A 20825-nucleotide genomic window follows, 5' to 3' on the forward strand; every position below is an offset into this window, starting at 1 on the left:
CACAAATTATTTAAAAAAATTATTTAATATATTCCAAATTATTCATCTTCACCATCATCTTCATTGATACATGACTTCTCTGTGAAAATAAATAATTTAATGATGTTGTGAATAGCTACAAGTATATTGAAATAATTTAAAGTAAAAGTAAAATAACTAATTCGTTTTCAAGTGACTCGCTCACATAACTTGGCAATTGGTCTCCATCAAACCAGTTAAAATCATACTGGCTATCTTTTAAAATCCATCCATTATTTTCAGGTCTCAAATTGCTGGGATGCTTCATATGAGCATTGCTCCAGACACTCGCAATATAATTTGCTCATCTAAACTGTTGAAATAATTCAGTTTTACATGGTAGTAAATTACTTGCGTCAAAATTTCTTACATTTTGCTGGTGGAATTCTTCATTTACATTGGCAACTGTGTTTGTATTTATGAAAAGCTGCAGCCGCGCAGCATCTACATTATTTATTCCCGAGATATTATATGACTCGCAGATGAATTTTTGTATTACATCAAATACAGTTTCTTCCTTATCTTTATCAATGAATAATTCAAGATCACCAAATTCAAGGAACGTTTGCTGATATTCAGGAGATTTTTTTGAGTATTTCAAGAGGTCTTTGCTTGCCTTTCTCAAAGAAAGCAGGATTATAGTAACATCCTGTGATAGCATGAAAGTCTATCAAGCTTCTACATACAGACGACCTCAAGTTGCCGTAGATTTAGGATAAATCTACATATCTTCGATTGTTTCCGGTGCCTGTAAGTACCCAAACGTGAGATATATCGTCTTCAAATAACTCCACAGGCAAAACCTTTTTATACTTACTTCAGGTAACGTTCCTTTCTAGTTAATAACATTTTTTGATACTTTTTTAAGGTATCCTCACAAAATAATATTAAATTTTCATCAGATTTATCACAAAAAACACAATTCAATGAAGTAGTCATTATATCTTCTACTCCAATAATTACTCCAATAATTTTTGAATGTTTATGCCAGTAGCTCGCGTTGTCAACGCTACAGCAGCTGCACGATCATAGACTAAACAGAGAACACGCTGAATACGTCTAAAGCAATGTAGTGCTCTCACTCGCATTCATGCGTATGAATAATGCCCTCACGCTCACACTCACAGGTAAAGTTTCATGGCGTCTTGAAACAGTACCTAAGATAATATATATATATATATATATATATATATATATATATATATATATATATATATATATATATATATATATGGGCTTTTGGCCCATCATCAGTATGGTGCAGCCAAGTGCAAGGATAGGCAACACTTGGTTGTTAAAATAACTACAAATGCACGGAGCCATCAACAGCCGCACATTTGTGATTTCAGCTAATAGATCTTGTGTTCACGGAGGCAGCTATAGCTACCTGCGTGACATCCGGGTCCAGGAAATAATACAGATATGAATATTTTCGAGTGTCTTGATATGAAAACAGTAGTTATTTTGACAACCAAGTGTTGCCTATTCTGGCACTTGGCTGCACCATACTGATGATAGGCCAAAAGCCCGAAACACGAAATACGACATTATACTAATAATCCTGGAAATTTCAGCTTTGCTAAAATGACGTAGGTCTGGGGGCTCTGGGATCTTGCTCTACATCGAATGGTCCCAATCTGAGATCATACACAAAGAGGAACGTTGGTTTAGAGTATATTCAAAGAAGCCGCATACATGTTATCCAACAATGTATTCAGCCAAGCTAGCGTAGAGATACACACCATATGGAAACGCATAATAAAGCGTAAAATGGCCACTAAACCAGTGAAGCGGAAAAAAGAAAGCAGAGATAAGTGAAGGTACTCAAATGATCTATAAATAGTCAGCTCACGGAGAAATGAGTCCAGTCATCACCCGAAGACGATTGTGGATACTAACAATCGAAACGTCGTGAAGTAACATGGCTTGAAATACCTTAAGTCTTCAATTTTATTTTATTTTTTGTTCAATTTGTTCTATTTTTACTTGTATTTCATTTCACTATCATTTCATTTCAGGTTTTTTGCTTAATATAATTGTTTTTTTCAGCTATTCATTTTTATTCTTCTTATTTAATTTTTATTTCTTTTTTTATTAGTTCTTTCAGGGAGTTCAAATAATTTTATATAATATCAGACAATGGAAGTCCGAAATAATGAAAGAGCATCTTTGAAAATGTATCTGATATATTGATAGATTATTCGAAATTAAATATCCTCTCTCACCACCTAGATATCCAAATAATATTGCTTTGTAACAATTGTAACATGTAAAACACCCAAAATCATTTGGATCATATACTTCGAATACAAGTCAAAGCTGGGGAATGCTTATCGTTTTCAGGTTCAACTCAGTACACCTCGAACTTCATTTTTCAAAAACTCTTTCATCTGGAGAACTGCGTTTATGTGGAATACACTTCCTGGGAATGTTTTTCCAAATGATTTCAATCTGTAATGCTTGTGTTTTGTCCTTGAAAAAATGAAATTTTCCCAGATATAATATGGCCTCACAATAGCAGAAAAGCAATATTTTATTTACTCCTCGTATTTAGCGAAATTGTTTGAAAAGTTACTTGGATTCAAGAATTTGAAGTTGGCACTTTGACAAATTTCTTGCGTCACAATAACAAACTGTATTGACATAAATTGTAGAAAATTTCATTATCTCACAGAACTCTTCTATATCTGAAATGAACCAAAAAAAAATGCGAATACGTAGAAAGTTTCGATGAATTTTACAAATTTTTTCAAGATGGCGATTCTGAAATATTTGCTTTCAGTGAAACACTGTGGCGGAATGATGTGGCGGATGTGGTTCTCCTCCGCAAGATTATTTGAAAAAATATCCACGTTCGGGAAGCAATTGAATTCCTAACTGAACTGAACTGAAGTGAAAGATCCTTGAGTTCGAACTTCAACAAATTTCATCGGAGAAACAAAGCATAGGGACATAAATTGCAGGAAATTTCATCATCTACAGTGTCGTGACGGCTCTGTAATTCGAAAATCGACTCCAACCGATTCCAATAACTACAACTTTTATAAAAAGTTACCTGATACCGTGAGAATAATTCCACTCAGTATATGGTGGAAGGTAATACTTTTCAATACGGGACGTGATCCGGTTTCATTTCCAGGATACTTCCTCAATTGTGGATTTCAGACACGATGGACTCAATAATTGCGTCACACCGAATTTTCAAGTTAAAACTGGTTTAATGAATAATTCCAGACGTTTACATGGAAATAACATTAAAATACAGTTCTGCTGCAGGAGAACACCAAAGGGTCTCGAGAGAGGGAATTCCCTAGCAAAGCCGTTACTGATATTCTTTTCAAATCCGGTCTTGTTGATTTATTATTCATGAAAAACTCCTTGAAATATTTCAGAGAGTGAACGATTCGGGAGATTAATCTCAGCACTATTTTCAAAGAGGTTCCTTCAAACACAGAAGTTCGTCTTCAGATAATGACTTCAATCCATTTTTTTCACTTATACTAGCGAAAAAAAATGTTGAAAGGATTATTTAGTGACAACGCATCGGGTGAAATTCATTAGGCTCTGATCGACACACGTTTCCATTCACACAAGAAAATAAATTTCTCAAAAAATTGAATTGTAGAATATAAATCAATAACAGAAAACAAATGAAAGAGGGGTATAAGAGAGAGCATCACTCTCTTCAATTGTGAATTTGTATAGTGTATTTTGCTTGAAAACCATCAGGTCATCTGATGTTACTTGGATGTTCGCAACAATTCAGAAGTCTGAATTGAAGGGATTATATTTTTAGGAGTGATTAATTTTTGAGAAAGAAAGTTTTTGGCTTTTAGGTGAATGAATATCATTACGATGGCATTGATGACATAAGCAGATCAAGCTTATTCCTTGACATTACAAATCGTAATTCATGAATGAATTGTGTGTATTTTCTATAATATTATCCAATTTGGTACTGAAGAGCCTTAGGGCAAGTGTCTTACGGCAAAACATCGATGTATACCAGTGAGGATGACAGTGTTCCATGTAAGTGCAATTTGTTACCATTAATTTAAAGTAGAACTCATGTGAATGACATCTAATTTTATTTCACAACAAATGTATGAAATACAAACTGAGTAAAGAAAAGTATCTTTTGTATAATTCAGTGATCATATAAAAGTATTTGTTTCGAAAGATTTTTTTTATTTCGTGTAATTCAATTTTTTTATGAAAGTAGCTGTTGCTTTCAGTTTGTGTCTGAAAGTTACTTCTTCGCATGATCTACACATCCATGAATAGAGTTACTTATTTTCGAATTGATTACTTCCTTCCTTTCTTTGGAAGATTCCCTCATCTCTTTTTTTGTATCAAGATGGAGTAGTATTCCCTCATCTCTTTTTTTGTATCAAGATGGAGTAGTAGAAACCAAAAACTTTCTTTTCCAAAAATTCAGAAGTTATAATGAAATCCTGGTTCGACGATATACTGAAAGCGATTCACATGCATTTGATACATTTTAGGATGGTTCTAGGAAGTTGTTTCACGGATGTTACACACACACAAACTTGTGACTGAATCTATAGTATACTATAACAGTTCACTGAATATATTTATACAAATCGTATGTATTGATAGCTATCAATCCTGGGTAATCCAAATAACGGATTTTTGCAGTGCTTCAAAATAAACACAATGATCATGCTGACTATCATTCTCCAAAACTATCGTCTAGTCATTACGTCCCTGCGGTGTGTTACAATCCTCCTGTCGGGTGATGTGTCACCTGTAGCGGTGAGAATTCTTCTAAATAACGGCCTCATCCTCAGGTGTGTGTATCCCTGCTGAATAATGTATGACAAACCAATGGAATTGGTGAGTCATACAATGACACTCTCTTGTCGTAGAAAGCCTTGTCATGGTAATGTGAGACTTGCCGCGATAAGGCCTTTTCATGAGATCTTTAATGAATCTTGAAATAATCAAATAATTCGATTCCGAGTCTACACAGGAGATGGACGTCGACTTAACAGTTTATCAGTTCTCTAACTCCTAGTTCTCTTGAACCTAGAGGGTTAGATTGTGTAGCCACGAAGGAACTCATCGATTCCTCAAGAGCAGGATATTTTATAATTCTTCTTTGTGAAATTATTGAGCAGTAGGTGCGGAATCCGTATCACGAGTGAAAAAAATTCCCCTTAGCAAGTCAGGAAACGCTCACGCTCAAACGATACATCCAAGCCAGGAAGTGAATTTAATGCACATTGAGCATCTTATATTCTCAACTCCGGCCATTCGACTAGAATCCCTTCAGTAAGTCATCATGACATGTACGATTCCAGAGCTGAGCATTTTGGTTGGTGTTGCTCAACTACCTGACGAAGGTAGTCGCAGATTAACCGAGGATGAGGTTCTCACCAGCTTAAGAGAAACCCACCATGGTTCATCAACCTTGGGGTGGATTATTTCTCAAAAGGAAATATCGCGCCACGGCAGCAGTCTAAATAGTATATGCCTGTCCCATCGTGGAGCGGATAGGTTTGCTGCATTTAGCAGAATCTTACACTTGCCAGTGGACCTGAAAAATCATTCACCGAAAAAATCCAACGTCTTCAATCTCATGACACCATGACCACCATGACTTCAACACCATGAAGGCGTGAGAATGACAGGACCGAGATTCAAGCTCTATAAATTGAAAGCTGAGATCGTTTACAAGCTGAAGTAAGTTTTAACCGCGGACATTTTTTTCTCTAACAGAAGGAAATCAATTATTCTTGATGTAGCTGCCTGGTAATAAGATAATTGAAGAAAGTGAGAATGCTGGGAAAGAAGGAATATATTACTCTTTCTATATACTGGAATATTTCAATAAACTTGGAGAGCATCGACTTCTAGAACTCATAAGATATAATCGGAATAGGTTTTCTGAACGAAGATAAGAGAAAAAGTAGATATGCTAAGCAACAAATGATGCTGAACAACTAAACATCCTGAAAGGCTAGTTGAAAGAAACTTGACATCGATAACAATTCCTGTTACAGAACAGAACCTATCGAGATATTAGCTCCTGATAATGAGTAGATTGTTCTGTAGGTCTGCCAGTCAGCTGCCACTGAGGTTGTGCTGGAAAATTTTCAGAACAATGGCTTTATTCCTGATTGTATGCTAGGGGATTTGTATACTTTCTCAGACAATTTTCGGCGAAGTTTCGGAGAAGTTTGTGAATCAAGGAGTATTCGAAAAAAAAAATGAAGTTCCTTCACTTCAGAATTTCCAAATAATTGGAGAAAACAAATATATTTGTATAAAAAATAAAGAGATTCATGAACTTTCAGAAAATATTTCAAAGTTCATGTTTAAACAATCATGATAATCTCCACAAACTTGTAATTGCCTTTTACCTTTCAAATATTACATTCAATCGCTTTGACTAGCGATTTCTCACAGCAGTCTGATTTTACGGAATATCTAATGATACATAATACTTCAATATTTAAATGATTGGAAATTTGGAAACTGAATATTCTTTGATGCATCAACTGACACTTTGATGTCTCGAAATAAATTGAAATATACTTAAATCGAAACGATCTGAGGAAATTATATATATTTCCATCAATATTGATGAAGAAATTATTGAGTTTGATTCATCTGAGTGTTTTTGATACACAAGGTTAACCTGAGCAGAATAAATTTGTTCAGTCCTTTTCAGTTGATGAGTGAGACATTCTAGTAATGACGTTGGCGTTGGTTCGATATGCTAAAAGAGTTGGGATGAATTCAGGTTCAGAAAGTTATGTGACATTTAAGAAAGAAACAGATAGTTTGGATATACATATCAAAATTGAAAAACAATAAATATACTAACAAATGTACGAGTCCAAATGTACGGAAAAAGTAACAACCATTCCTTAAATTCAGCATGTACCACCACTGAGTAATCTCTAGCGGAGAATTAATTCAACAGAAAACATCATGAACACGTCTTTCAAACTACCGAACAGTAATATTCATCTCAATGGACGTTAAACCAACAAAGTCATCAAGAGATCATACTACATGATCTCCTGACGATGCTACTTTGGCATTTGGCATGGTACTAGAATTTTTCCGATTGGATATGTTCGTTGATGACAAACAGTTTGTGAATGAATCCATATGCAGTGCTCTTATGAAGTAATGGATGAAGATATATTTTATTTTGGATTTTTTCATGTATCTGAGTAAAATTGATTAAAGCACTCCGAGTGTTCAAAGCTCTTTTAGTTTACTTCATCAATTGCCTTGAATCCCTTAAACCACCCTCTTACAGAGCATGTGGGATCTGGTATCATCAAGTTGCCTGCTTCCATCAAAAGCTGAGTGGATATTCAATTGACAGCCGTTGAGGCCCTCTTTGATACTCATGCTTCTATATTTCATCGATACCATAAATGGTATGATCATAAGGGTAGTAGCAGTGGCGGATTTACAAATTTTCAAGGTGTAGGCTGTACAGTTTTGCCGCCTTCGCCTCTACAATTGTCATGGCCTACCTACATTTTTTAACAATCCATCAATTTCTTTGAAATCGTAGGTAAAATTATTTTTGGGTATATTTTTGAGCTAATGTTTTGGGTAATGTCTTCTACTCACAAAATAAAGTAATCTGGTGAACGTGAATAAATTCTTCATTGCGTTTCCAAACAGTTAAAAAATTAGCTCAGTCATGTTATGAAAGTTCGTTGTTCGTTGGATTGATATCGTATATATCGATGATATCGTATAGACCATTTTTTGTAAGGATTGCATCCGAGATAGATTGCAAATCATTCATCATAGATTAAACCATAACAGATCACTTCCCGATTGGACTATCAATGAACCTGGAAAAAAATCAGGAAGTCAAAAACTACATGGTTAGAAATAAAAAAATTACAAACTTCAGAAAGTTAAAACAAGAATTAGCAGAAAAAATGTGGTTAGATATATATATATATATATATATATATATATATATATATATATATATATATATATATAACCAAGAAGACACAGAAATAATAGCTCATTCATTTATAAAAAAAATCAAATTTTACTTTGAAAGAAATACAATTACCATAAGAATAAAATACGTCCTAGATCCAAATGTATTACATCTGAAATCATCGATATGGCGAATACAAAAAATGAAATATATAGAAAACTCAAAAATTCATATGAAAACACAGAACTCTGCGAAGAATACAAACAACAGAAAAATAAATTGAATAGATTTATAAATATAGCTAAAAAAGCATATGCAAATAAAATCATTGAAGAGAACGAAAACAATACAAACAGTGTCAATGAAATTTGCGAAAGAAAGTAACTACAAATATAACGCAAATTAAAGTAAACGATCAAATAAAACATAAAAAAATGAAATCTCTAACAGTTTTAATTAATACTATAGTGAATTAGGAGAAAAATATGCAATTAAAATCATCGAACCTAAAGAATTTTTCAACAATGAGACATAAATTGAAAACACTCTATATTTATACCCTACTAACGAAACTGAAGTTGAACAAGCAATAATAGACTGAAGGCAAAACAATCTCCAGGTGATGACGATATCCGCGCTGAAACACTAAAACAGATAGTGAATGAAATCAAAATGCCATTAACATATTTAATTAATCGATGCATGAATACAGGATGTTTTCCAAACATTCTCAAAACAGGACTTATTAAACCATTTTATAAAAGCGGGGATAAAACAGAAATGATAAATCACAGACCACTTTCTCTGATCTCAAATGTAGCAAAAATAATAGAAAAGATACTGACTCCTATGGACTACTATGGAGTCCCACAGGGAACAGTACTAGAGCCATTATTATTTACAATTTACATAAACGACCTACTCGAAATAAAAACTAAAGGTAATATATTAAGTTCCGCTGACGACACGGCCATTCTATATGAATCCAATACATGGCAAGAATTGAAAACGCTGGTGGAGTATGATTTCCTGAAAATAGAAACATGGTTCAGATATAATGAGCTGACGATTAATTTTAATAAAACAAAATACTTGCCGTTTTCTTCTTATGCCAGCGGTTTACCGAATATGGGTCCGTTGAAAATAGGAGAGAGCTACGAAATCCCAGAAGACACATCAATAAAATATTTTGGGATCGTAATAGATCGCCATCTGCGGTGGGACCTGCAAATTAAAAATGTTGTAGGGAAGGTAAGGGGATTATTGCATAAATTGAAATATCTGAAGGATTTTCTTTCTATTGGAAATTTGAGAACATTATACCATGCACTAGCAGAGTCTCAATTGCAGTACGGAATAATTGGATGGGGAGGGGTAACTCATACTCATCTAGAAAGTCTGAATATTGTGCAAAAATATATATTTTAAATAATGTATCGAAAAAAACCTACTTACCCTGGTGAAAACTTATATAATGAATGTGGAATACTCGATGTGAGACAACTATTGCTTGAGTATTTTGGAACATATTGAAAAAGGTTCCATAACTTTACAGCCAATGAACCATTGTCATGATACTAGACACACTTCAGTGACCTATTCATGTTTATTCACAAATATATATATATATATATATATATATATATATATATATATATATATATATATATATATATATATATATATATATATATATATATATCAATATTAAATTCTACAAAAAGGATTTGAAGCTTTATATCTTCTAGTAATTATTTGCGAGCGCTTTCGACAGTTGGTAGTACTGTCATCATCTGGCAACTGGTGAACTGAACTGAGTTCAGTTTGAGGAGTGCCAGATGATGACAGTACTACCAACTGTCGAAAGCGCTCGCAGATAATTAATAGAAGATATAAAGCTTCAAATCCTTTTTGTAGAATTTAATATTGAAATACTCAAAATGAAGGAAAATTAGTTGCATCAATCAAATAAAGAAATATATATATATATATATATATATATATATATATATATATATATATATGTGTGTGTACTTCAATTATTGTAAATTCGAGTTTTCATGAGCTTTCATGAATACCTTCTGTTGGCAAAATCATCGATGATATCGTCATAAGTAATCTTGTTCATATTGTGACTCAATGCAACGAAGAGCAAAGGCGTTCCGTTTTCCTTAGCTCAAGGTCGATCTCAGATAATTTTTTAGCCTTTTCAGACAAAAAAGCTTCTCTCGCTCAAACAATTCTTTAGGGGAGGAAAGTCATCGACAAAATCTGTTGCAGAATTCTATCTGTAAGACATCAGAAATTCGTCATGCCAAAATCTTTCAGATTTCCAAGATGTAGGAAAAAAATCGGGCCCCAAATTTGCCGTCTCAGGAATCTGCCGCCCTAGGCTCACGTCTACTCAGCCTGCTGGTAAATCCGCCACTGGGTAGTAGTTATATTTTATGGCGGTTTGTAGCTTTTGAGTTCAAAAGTGCTTGAAAGTTGCAGCCATCAATTTGATGATATATATGATGTGATCTCTGGTAGACTCAAACAGCTTTAATTGGTATTTGATCTGAATCACAATCGTCAATGGTGTTATCAGTTAAATATCAATATGAAAACATTCTGTCCCATGCCTGAGCATTGGGAAGAGTGTACTTGTCTAGGTAGTACCTTCAGAATTATAAAGTGATATTTGATAATGTAGAGAGAATAATAAAAGAAACAGTCTACAATTATTATCAATGAGACTAATATGAATTAAAGCATGTTAAAATATAAAAGAGCGGTAGCAAAATATTCATCAACAGTATGAAATATATACTGATACAGCGACTTTTTTAATTGTAATTTAAACCTATTTCTTGTCAACAGTTTCAACTCATAAGGAAGATAATATAAAAAAATCTGTTTGAAATCTGTTTTTCCGTTAATCAGCTGCCGACCCCATACGAACGACTACTCTCAGAAGTTGAGAAACTTGTGCGAGCTAAGGACTAACGAGGTCTTACCTTTTAACGTGTGATTCCTAACACGGTTGCAGAATCATTCCAGCTTCAACCAGATGAATTATCTCGAGAAAAATATCTGGTCGAGGCGGGAATCGAACACACGACCTTCCGATCGTGAGTCGGACGCACTACCACCGCGGCCAATTCCACAACAAATTCCACAACAAATTCAACAATAAATTCAGATTTTGGTTTCAGTGTGATTATAACTGAAAAGCACAAACTTTTGTTGAATGAAGAATTTTTCAAGGACAAAACATAAGCGAGGTGTGCTGAGTTGAACTCCAATTCGAAATCACTTCTAGATCCTCATTAACATATGCAACCTTCTGCTGCCGGTGAAGATGTGCCTCCGTAGCCGATGTCCTGGAATCCAAATGGAATGACGAGACAAGTGTGATGTCGTCAGCAAAGCAATATATTGGATTCTCAGTTTTTTCCAATAAGTCGTTGATATGCAATATGGAGTCTTCAGAAGATATCGGAATACGGGGTAACTCATTTAAATTATTCGAAAGTTATTTAACAGGAAGGAGCCAAGCAGTAAGAATCGATGATATATTGAGCACTGATAAGGTGATCCACTATGAAGTACCTCAAGATTCCGTGCTGGAACCAATACTATATATATATATATATATATATATATATATATATATATATATATATATATATATATATATATTAACGGAATGTTCGCATTAGGCAACGGAAACAGTCGGATTCGCAGATGACACTGCTATTTTTTACAAAGCAGATAACTGGAATTCTTCAAAAATGGAAGTTGAATCAGAATTCTTCCTCATAAAATATTGGCTGGATGAGAAACTAATGACGGTAAATATAGACAAAACGCATCACCTACCATTTTGTTGTAATGTAGCTGGAGCACCCCCGTTCGATCAATTAACGATAAATACCTACTGATACATATTTCCACATCTTTCCTGAAAAGAACATAAAATTCTAAGGAATAATTCTAGACACCTATTTGAAATGGGACCTCCATATTAAATATACCGTCAATAAATTGAGGACCATTTTATTCAAATTTAGGAAACTTAAAGAACTCCTACCTCTAAAATATCTCAAAACTTTATACTACTCGCTTGAGGAAAGTCGTATCCGCTATTGAATAGTAGTTTGGGAAGGAGCATTGAATAATCATATTTCTCAAATTGAAATTATGCAAAGGCGTTTTCTTAAATTAATATTCTCTAAACATGGTAGGTATCCCTCTAATAGATTATGCTCTAGCAATTAATATCATACAAATAGACATACGGCATCGCTTCCTTCACATCAGTACCACACCCGCCAAAAAGATCAGTACACTACACCCCTAATGGTCAGGGTCGTTACTCAAAGATCATTTACTTACTTTGCGCCTAAACTCTATAACCGAATTCCTGAAAATATAAAATCTATCTCAAATATCAATCGCTTCAAAAAAGAATTTGAAAGAGCATATTCTTCAAAGTAAGAGACTTGAACTTCTACGTCTATTTGAGTAGATGGGAAAAAACTATACGTACCTTTGCTATATTGTCCACTAACAATTCTGTAATACATATGTGTTCATGTATGTATGTATATATGTTTATATATGGGCACTATCGTTTTGTTAATATATATATCACATCCATTTTCAACAACATCCATATCGATTTCAACATGTTTTTATATATTATTACTAGTACGCGTATTTTACAACTGTGATTTTATACTTAATTGTCAATTTAGTTTTATGTTTGTATGATTTTATATTCAAATAATATTATATGTCAAAACTGACAACTTTTTATATTTATACTTATATTTGTGATTTTATATTATCTTGTGTGTTTTTATTTCATACATCAAGTAGTTTATTCTCATATGCAAATCCCTTTTATATACTTTTATATATACTCATACTTTAATATTTATCATATATTGATTTTTTTTCCTTTGGATATCCTTTTCACCACATACAAGCAACATTTGAGACTTCTTTGGTTTCTATGATGTTTATTCATCTGTATGTATTATTTAGTTATTTATTTTTGTAATTTGAATCTGAATAAACATTATTATTATTATTATCAATATGGACCACCGGTGAACACCAGCGTTGATGGTGAAAATATTCGAGAGATATCCATCGATGGCCACTTGCAGGGCACGTTTTTTTAGGAAGCTGAAGAGCCATACACAAAAATGATCCAACAAGTTTATCCAACAAACCCTCATGCCACACACGGTCAAAAGCCTTAAAAATATCAAGCGTAACAGCTCTTGATTCTCCATGTTTCTCGATTGAGTTATTCGCCTATAGAAGGTCGCCTGTTGATCTTTGTTTCCGAAAGCCATATTGATGATCGCTCAAGATGTTGAAGCCTTTGAGGATATGGTGGTTTACGACTTTCTCCATGATTTTTGATATCACTGATAGCAAAGCGACTGGTCTATAGTTATTTGGAAGAACGTGAGCAATTTTCCAACAAGAAGGAAAAATCCTTTTTTTGTGAGACAGGTTGAAAAGTTTGCAAAATATTGGTGCGAGTTTATTTTCGCTCTTTTTGAGTATGATGACGGGCCAGACGCCTTGTTGATATTGAGCTGTTTCAAAATTCGCCTGACAAGACGCTGTGGAAAAGTAGTTTCCGGCATCGTGGATTCTGTGGGAATAGTGGGTGGTGCATTGATACTTAATGAAAATCCATAACTAACGTATTCAAAAAACACTTCTTTGTGAGATTTTCACTGAACAGTTTTACAAAAACGTGTTTTTTGTATGTCTTCTCTGGGTAAAGACACGCCTGAAGAAGCCATTATATGGCGAAACACGTGATGCGTTTTTGTGAAACAGTCCAGTCTCAATCTCACAATGAAGTGTTTTTTGAATTCGTTATACAATATTGTAGGTCGACTTATTTTAAAAATGTGTCTGTCGTCGTAAACATGTTATATTTTTGAAGTAATATCTGCAAGATTCCCTCAGTTTGATATCGAACAGGACGTGAATAATGAATATGTATAGTGCTAAGATGGCTGTACCTCAGAATTCAAAGCCATATCATCAAATACTATGGAAATACGCCAAATTAAACATTTCAGCTAGCAGAAAATGTGTGTTATGTTTCATGACCCGAATAGTGTAAATGAAGTTTTCGATTAATATCTTTTGATCTTTTGATGCTTTTGATCTAATCAATGCCCATATCACCGACGTCTTTATACTATTCAAATTCGTTTCTGTACATGGGGATCTCGTAAACGATGAGAGATAGAGTGTCGGTTGAATTATGGCAAAGTTGCGTATTTTAGAGACCTATTCGAGTGAAGAGTAGAAAATGAATCGAATATAGCTCTTTTGGTTCTGGAGATATACAGGAAAAACCAGAAAATCCCAAATTATTTTTTTGCCAATATATTCTTTATTCACAGACATATTGAAAATCTGTCCACATATTGCTATTAGCACTTGATGTGAAAAAACTGAAAAAACTAATAAGAAAGAAGAATTAAAAAGGAATAGGTGAAAATAACAATGGGCTTGTTTCATGCTATTGAAAATGATACTGGTTTGCTTATAGACTGATCGAGTTAGGGATATATTATACTTATCGAGCCTAATCGGTCTCAATACCTCTGTATATTTGCAGAAAAAAAAAGTCGAGAAGCAAGAGTTCAAATTGGCCGCGTGTCTGTTGACCAATAAAATTGATCGTGTCTACAGGGATGTTGCCAAGTGTCAATTATTTTAGCAAAAATACGAAGTTATAAAACATTAACCGTATAAGGAATCACACGTTAAAAGGTAAGACTTCGTTAGTCCTTAGCTCGCACAAGTTTCTCAACTTCTGAGAGTTGTCGTTCGTATGGGGGCGACAGCTGTTTAACGAAAAAACAGATTTCAAACAGATTAGAAAGAGTACATTGTCTTATACATTCAAGAGAGATAGCTGACTGGGTGGCAATATGGCTAATATATGAATATATAACATTGAATTTCTTATTTTTGGTGGGTGGCATAAATTCATAATTGATTTATTTTATTAGGGTTCATGAGCCTTCGAGAACCATTTAAAAATATAGCTTGTTAAATTATATTCAGAACCATGGTTTTCGAGTACATTTTATTCCATATAGAGAATTTTTTCATGAATTTAAACTTTAACGGGTTCATATACATTTCCATTATTAAAATTCCTGTGATATCAGCATGAAAATGTCTTCTGCCGGAGATATTTCAAAAATAACGTTTTTATTGCGTTTTGTGTTATTTGGACCCCATGTATAATTAATTCTCCCTTCCAATGCATTTCTGACACTTTCTTTTTAGATTTAGTTATCGGAAGAGAGTGTAATTTTACTTTGAATCACGAATTAATCAGAAACTGTTTATACACTCCGTGAATTCCACAATTTGGCAATGTTCATTATTTGTAGTGTTTTCATTGGTCAATCGAACAAGAAGCGGAACTAGACCCGTGAAGTTACGGGCCTAGAAATTCCGAATTTTAATAATTAATTACGGGAAAACAAGGCTATTTAGAGATCTGAAACAAAGTACACTATTTTTCAATTTGAAATTACTACCAAATGAACTGTAAACCAAAAATCATGAAACGAACCCATCATATTGAGCAAAAAAACGGAAATAAAATAACAGTGGAATAAAATACAAGTAAAAATAGACCAATTGAACAAAAAATAAAAAAAATTATTACATTATAAACATTACACGAGGAAAAACAAAGTTATATTTTTATTGTCTAGGTTTGAGACACCCTATAGGAAAAAAAAGTTTTTGGACACTCAAACCTATCTTGAAAGTTTGGTAGCGTTTCGTTTCAAACTCAGGGATTATTGAATAAAGCATTGCATTTTCTCTACCTACTCGTAATAAGCCACGCTCAAGCAAACTCCTCGAATACAAATCTTTTTGATCATGTTTGGTATATGTAGGTATGAGAAGTCACGAAAGACGACGTACGAACAAAAATGAACTTCGTATTTCGCTCATAAAGGAGTAGAATAAGATATCGGAGAATGGAAGCTATTGTGTAAGCCAGAGGAAGCATCACCCAACAGGAGATGGAAGTTTTCGTTTTCAACGGTTCACAACTTATGTTATCGCTGTAACTATTTCACCTAATGATACAAACATAACTTTGTTTTTTCTCGTACAATGTGTATAAATCGGGCCTCAATAGCAAATCTGTTTGATGTTAATTATTCTGTGATAAATTACCCCTCATTAATTGTAAAGTTATTCAAAATCGTGCTATAAATAAAAAAGTTATTCAAGAACAAAATTTGTTAACATTTTTTCCATAACTAGTCACTTGAATAGGTACATATTTTATCACATACAATTTTTTTTCAATCCTGGATAATTTTCAATTTTTTCAAATGAACTTTCCTCACACTATCATTATCTATCACTCTTAAAATACTGGTGATTAGAAAAAGTGTACATACATATTTCATCAATACTCACAAGTTCATTGAGTTCACTCCAGTTTATATCGCTGAATATTCAACGTATTTTTTCATTATCAATTTTTCTGGAATTCAATCGCCTACAATCGGGCTGTAAAAGATTCTTCTTTGGTAATATCTCAAGTGAACTCAACTGATAGTGCAGGATGGTGGTACAAGGTGGTCTGTTTCTTCAGTAACGTATGAGTTAATGTCCGCAAAAGAATTACTAAACAAAAAATGTTATCATTGACATTTCTTTTTATTTTTTTTTTTGGTTTATTTCAAGGTGATTGACAATATTTCATCAGCTACGTCAACCCACTAGGCTACCGTCCCACATTCATATTAATTCATAATATTTGCCTTCGAAACATTTTCTATATACATTCATCTAGTTTTGAACATTTTGTGTTATTGAGTATATTAGTTGGGAATAAAAACTACCTCTTTCTATCGAATATTTTGCGAGAGATTCGTAGAATCAGTCTCAATTCATCACGACAGCGATAGCAATCGAAATAAACCAGTGAAATAAAAAAGGAGTGATGTGAAGTAATCATGTGAATGCGTTTTTTTCAAAGTAATTCAATGTCACAAAAATCCAGGCAGCGGTTTTCTCCAAAAAGATAAATGCATGTCTCCTAACTGAATATAATAATGTCAGGACAGACAATTCCATTCTGCTTCGATAAGTTTGTTGGTAGTTAAAATGGACACCAATATATATTTGCACGGTCATGTCACTGGAATTGCAAAGGCTTCTTCTGTACACACTTTTGACGCTTTATAAAGCTTAGATCAGACCTTCTTGGGAATATTATTCTCATGTATGGACCTCTGTCCCTAAGCATACCCTGAAGCAGCTGGATTCCATTCAGAAAAGAGCCGTCCGCCTGATTGTAGACGCGAACATCATTTGCAACCTTGATAGTCTGGAACATCGAAGAAATGTTGGAGATTTGTCTCTTTTCTATAGATACTTTCACTGGAAGTGTCCAAATGACTTGGCACATTTGATTTCACCAGGTGCGGTACATATCAAAAATACGCGACGACCTGTGGCTGCTTATCGCTTTGAGGTTCAAGTTCAGTACACCTGGAACTTCACTGTTTGGGAGCTCTTTCAGTTGAAGAACTTTGTTCGAGTGAAATAAACTTCCTGAGAACATTTTTCTAAATGTGAATCACTACTTTCGCACAGGCACCGCTCTTAGAGCGTCGCAAGGATTTTCCTGTAGTGTTTGGGTTTTTTCTTTGAAAAAAAAACAACTGAAACTTTCGAAGTATGAACTGCAGGTAAAATAATAATTTCTTTGTAATTCAGTCTCCATATTAATGAAACTGATTTTCACTTTGTTGATATTTGCAAACTGTGCATGATATATACATCTTTGTAAATAATTTTTTCATCGATATGTCTATCAGAAAGCTGATAATATAATTTTTTTTTCAAAACTTATCCCTTATGAAAATAGTATTTTTGTCTCAATGAAACCATGTTTTGAGTCTTTGAATACCTGAAATCGTTAATTTATTGGGTGTGTCTGCCTGATAATAAGGATCCCATAATCGTAACAATAATTAATCATTAGTAAATTTGGACCACTAATTCATGTAACGATTCAAAAACCCCAATTAAGGTTCTAATTTATTTTTTGAATTTGTATTACACTTTCAATAAAATTTACCTGGAAACTAAAAAAAAACTCCATATTATGTGCACGCCCAAAAAAAGAAACTATAAAAAATTAGGGGAAACCTGAGTTCTAAAGAAATTTCTCATTGTGTCTCAAATAATTTATGATAACCGGTATGTCAAATATAATCGAAGTGATTGAAATACTTAACATCTGAAATAGCATATTGATTGATTTGCTAGAGAAAGGTCAAGTTCAATTACCCCTATCATTTCAGAAAATAACCAATGTCAGTCTGTGACTTGAAACCTTGACGGAAATAGTCTTGAAGTAATCAATAAAATGACATATACCTAGTCGTAAGTCTTTCAATAAAATGGGTGGACGGAAAGCAAGCACAGCGTGAGCATAAAGTAAAGAAAGGTATAGCTAGTTTGGATAGGTTTCTCATGTTTATAAACGAGTTTATCTTAAAACTGAATGTATAAAAATTGTTTCCTGGATTCTTTGTGTCTTATTTTTTCTGTGACGGGAGCAAACAATGAATAGCAAATACATTCCATAGTGGGATTTTTCTAACTGCATATTTTGCTCGGCAACTAGTGGATATCAATCAAATATATCTACTTATTACTTCTTTCCCCTCATAAAAGCAATCTACTGGATTGCATTCTCTACTGAAATGTCAGGGTTTGGCGATAAAAAATGTCATCGGATAATTTTGCGTCTCACCTATTGACTGATCGATTGATATACGGATACAAAAAACATTTTGATAATTTTAAACTACCGTATTTGGATTGTATCTATTTGTCGTTGATAAATGTATGGATGTAGCCGTTACTACGTGGTAGGAAATCACAATAAAGAATAGAGAATTGAAACTTTTTATGTTTTCACCACTATTTTACCACTGAAAGTGGTAAAAGACAGAAAGTTTCTATTCTCTTTTCTTTGTTTGTATGAAAACATATATTAATGAATTCATGAAATATTCTAAGAACCCTTAAAATCTACCAAATGTTCGTGAAATGAAGTTAAAAATGAAACTGATATTTTTTTTCATTGGTAATAAAAATTGGAGTTACTATTAGCAGTTGTTAAGTACTTTTTTCCTTTCCAAACTTTGAGATATTATTCGAACCTGGGGTCCCTTTTTATACGCAAATATTTCCACACGTTTTTGATCTTTTGGTGTGAGTAAAGTATACCCTATTGTATATGTGAAAACATATGCGTATAGTATACCCTGATTTTATTCGTTTGCCACGCTCTGGAAAAAATATAAATACTGCGTTACTTACCTTAATTATCAAAAATTCCTCCCAAAATTGTTTTACTTTCACAAATAAAAGAGTAAAAGTTTAGAAAATGAGATCGCTGAATTCTGAATTCACCAACGGAATTTCCAAATCTTTTGAAGATTGTGTTCTGGTTTTGTGAACTGTCCAGTGAAAATCTCTCATTAGCGTGTTAAATACAAAAAGAACGTGTTGATCGTGTTGATATTGTATGATTATCACTATAAAGTGTTTTATAGAAACCGCGATACGTATTTCGCTATACAATAGTTTCCTTAAGCGCAAACTAAAAGTTTCTTTTAAAGTACAACTATATTATACTGCAACATATTATGTACTGGTATGCCTAGTGAAAAGGTCAGATATGAACTCATTAACTAAATGAATGAATTTTTCGATAGTGCCGTAAATATACTCAAATGAGGAATTATTATATTCAGTTTGATCGTTCATAAGATATCGATAGTTGAATTTGTTTATTTCCATACTCTCCAACAGAATGAGTTTCAAACCTTTTTTCTGGAAATGGAGGGGCTTGAATTTATAAAATAAACTGTTTTCATTAGTTTTAGATTGACTAATTCAAGAGGAAGGTTTTTTATGTATATAACATGCGTAATATTGTTGAGAAACACCGATACATTTAGAGGTTTATAATGTGATGTCGTAAACACATTTTTTTTGTTTACAAAAAGTACGCGATGATATATGTCTTTCTCTTAGGGATGACGCACAATAACTATTTTTCATCCTACGAGAAATAGTAGCTCATTTACGAAGCGATTTCAAGTAATACAACATCAATCCTTATCCAATTAAGTACCTTAAATACATTGTCCCTTCAATATAGAATAATATAAATACATATGGCCTCTTACGGCATGTAATTTAAATTATTATTCTTGAAGACATAACAGATTTGAAATGCAGGGACATAGCGGATACGGCGGTACCGGCCGAGGAGAAGGAGTTACTGTATGCAGAAACTAGAATATCGTCAATCCACCCCCACTCATCCCAGAGTAGACGTCAACCTGTTGATAGGCACCTCAGCAAGATTCACATCTGACATTCTGCGGTCGAAAGTCAGCCTTTACGTGCTTTCACTATCGTGATGATTTTATTATATAATGATTTTAATGATTTTATTGTATAATGATTGCATGGGGTCCCCTTAACCTTACCGGAGACAAGTCTTTCGGTCGCGAACTATGTTTGTGTGTGTGTATCTGTAAGAAAGTCATCCTTTGATTGAGAATTTCTTGTATTGGCATAGATATGTGAATGACGTTTTGGTATGTTCTACAGATACTAAGAGACAATTAGATACTTTTCATAGGGATATTAACACAATTCATGAAAACAATAAATTCACTATTGAAATAGAACCATACAACTCAATCAATTTTTTGGTTCATGATTCACAGATTAGTCAATGTTGCTCTTT

The 20825-nt window shown here is 33.5% G+C and overlaps 1 protein-coding gene across 1 annotated transcript in view; it reads left to right on the forward strand.

The window, feature by feature from the left end:
- The window catches only part of LOC111507286 (uncharacterized), a 495004-nt gene that overhangs the window by 60665 nt on the left and 413514 nt on the right, over positions 1–20825 (forward strand). The window lies entirely within an intron of this gene.

The sequence above is a fragment of the Leptinotarsa decemlineata genome, unplaced genomic scaffold, assembly GCF_025532065.1.
Source record: "Leptinotarsa decemlineata unplaced genomic scaffold, Ldec_3_MD MMD2_tig00026282_RagTag_RagTag, whole genome shotgun sequence".
NCBI lineage: Eukaryota > Metazoa > Arthropoda > Insecta > Coleoptera > Chrysomelidae > Leptinotarsa > Leptinotarsa decemlineata.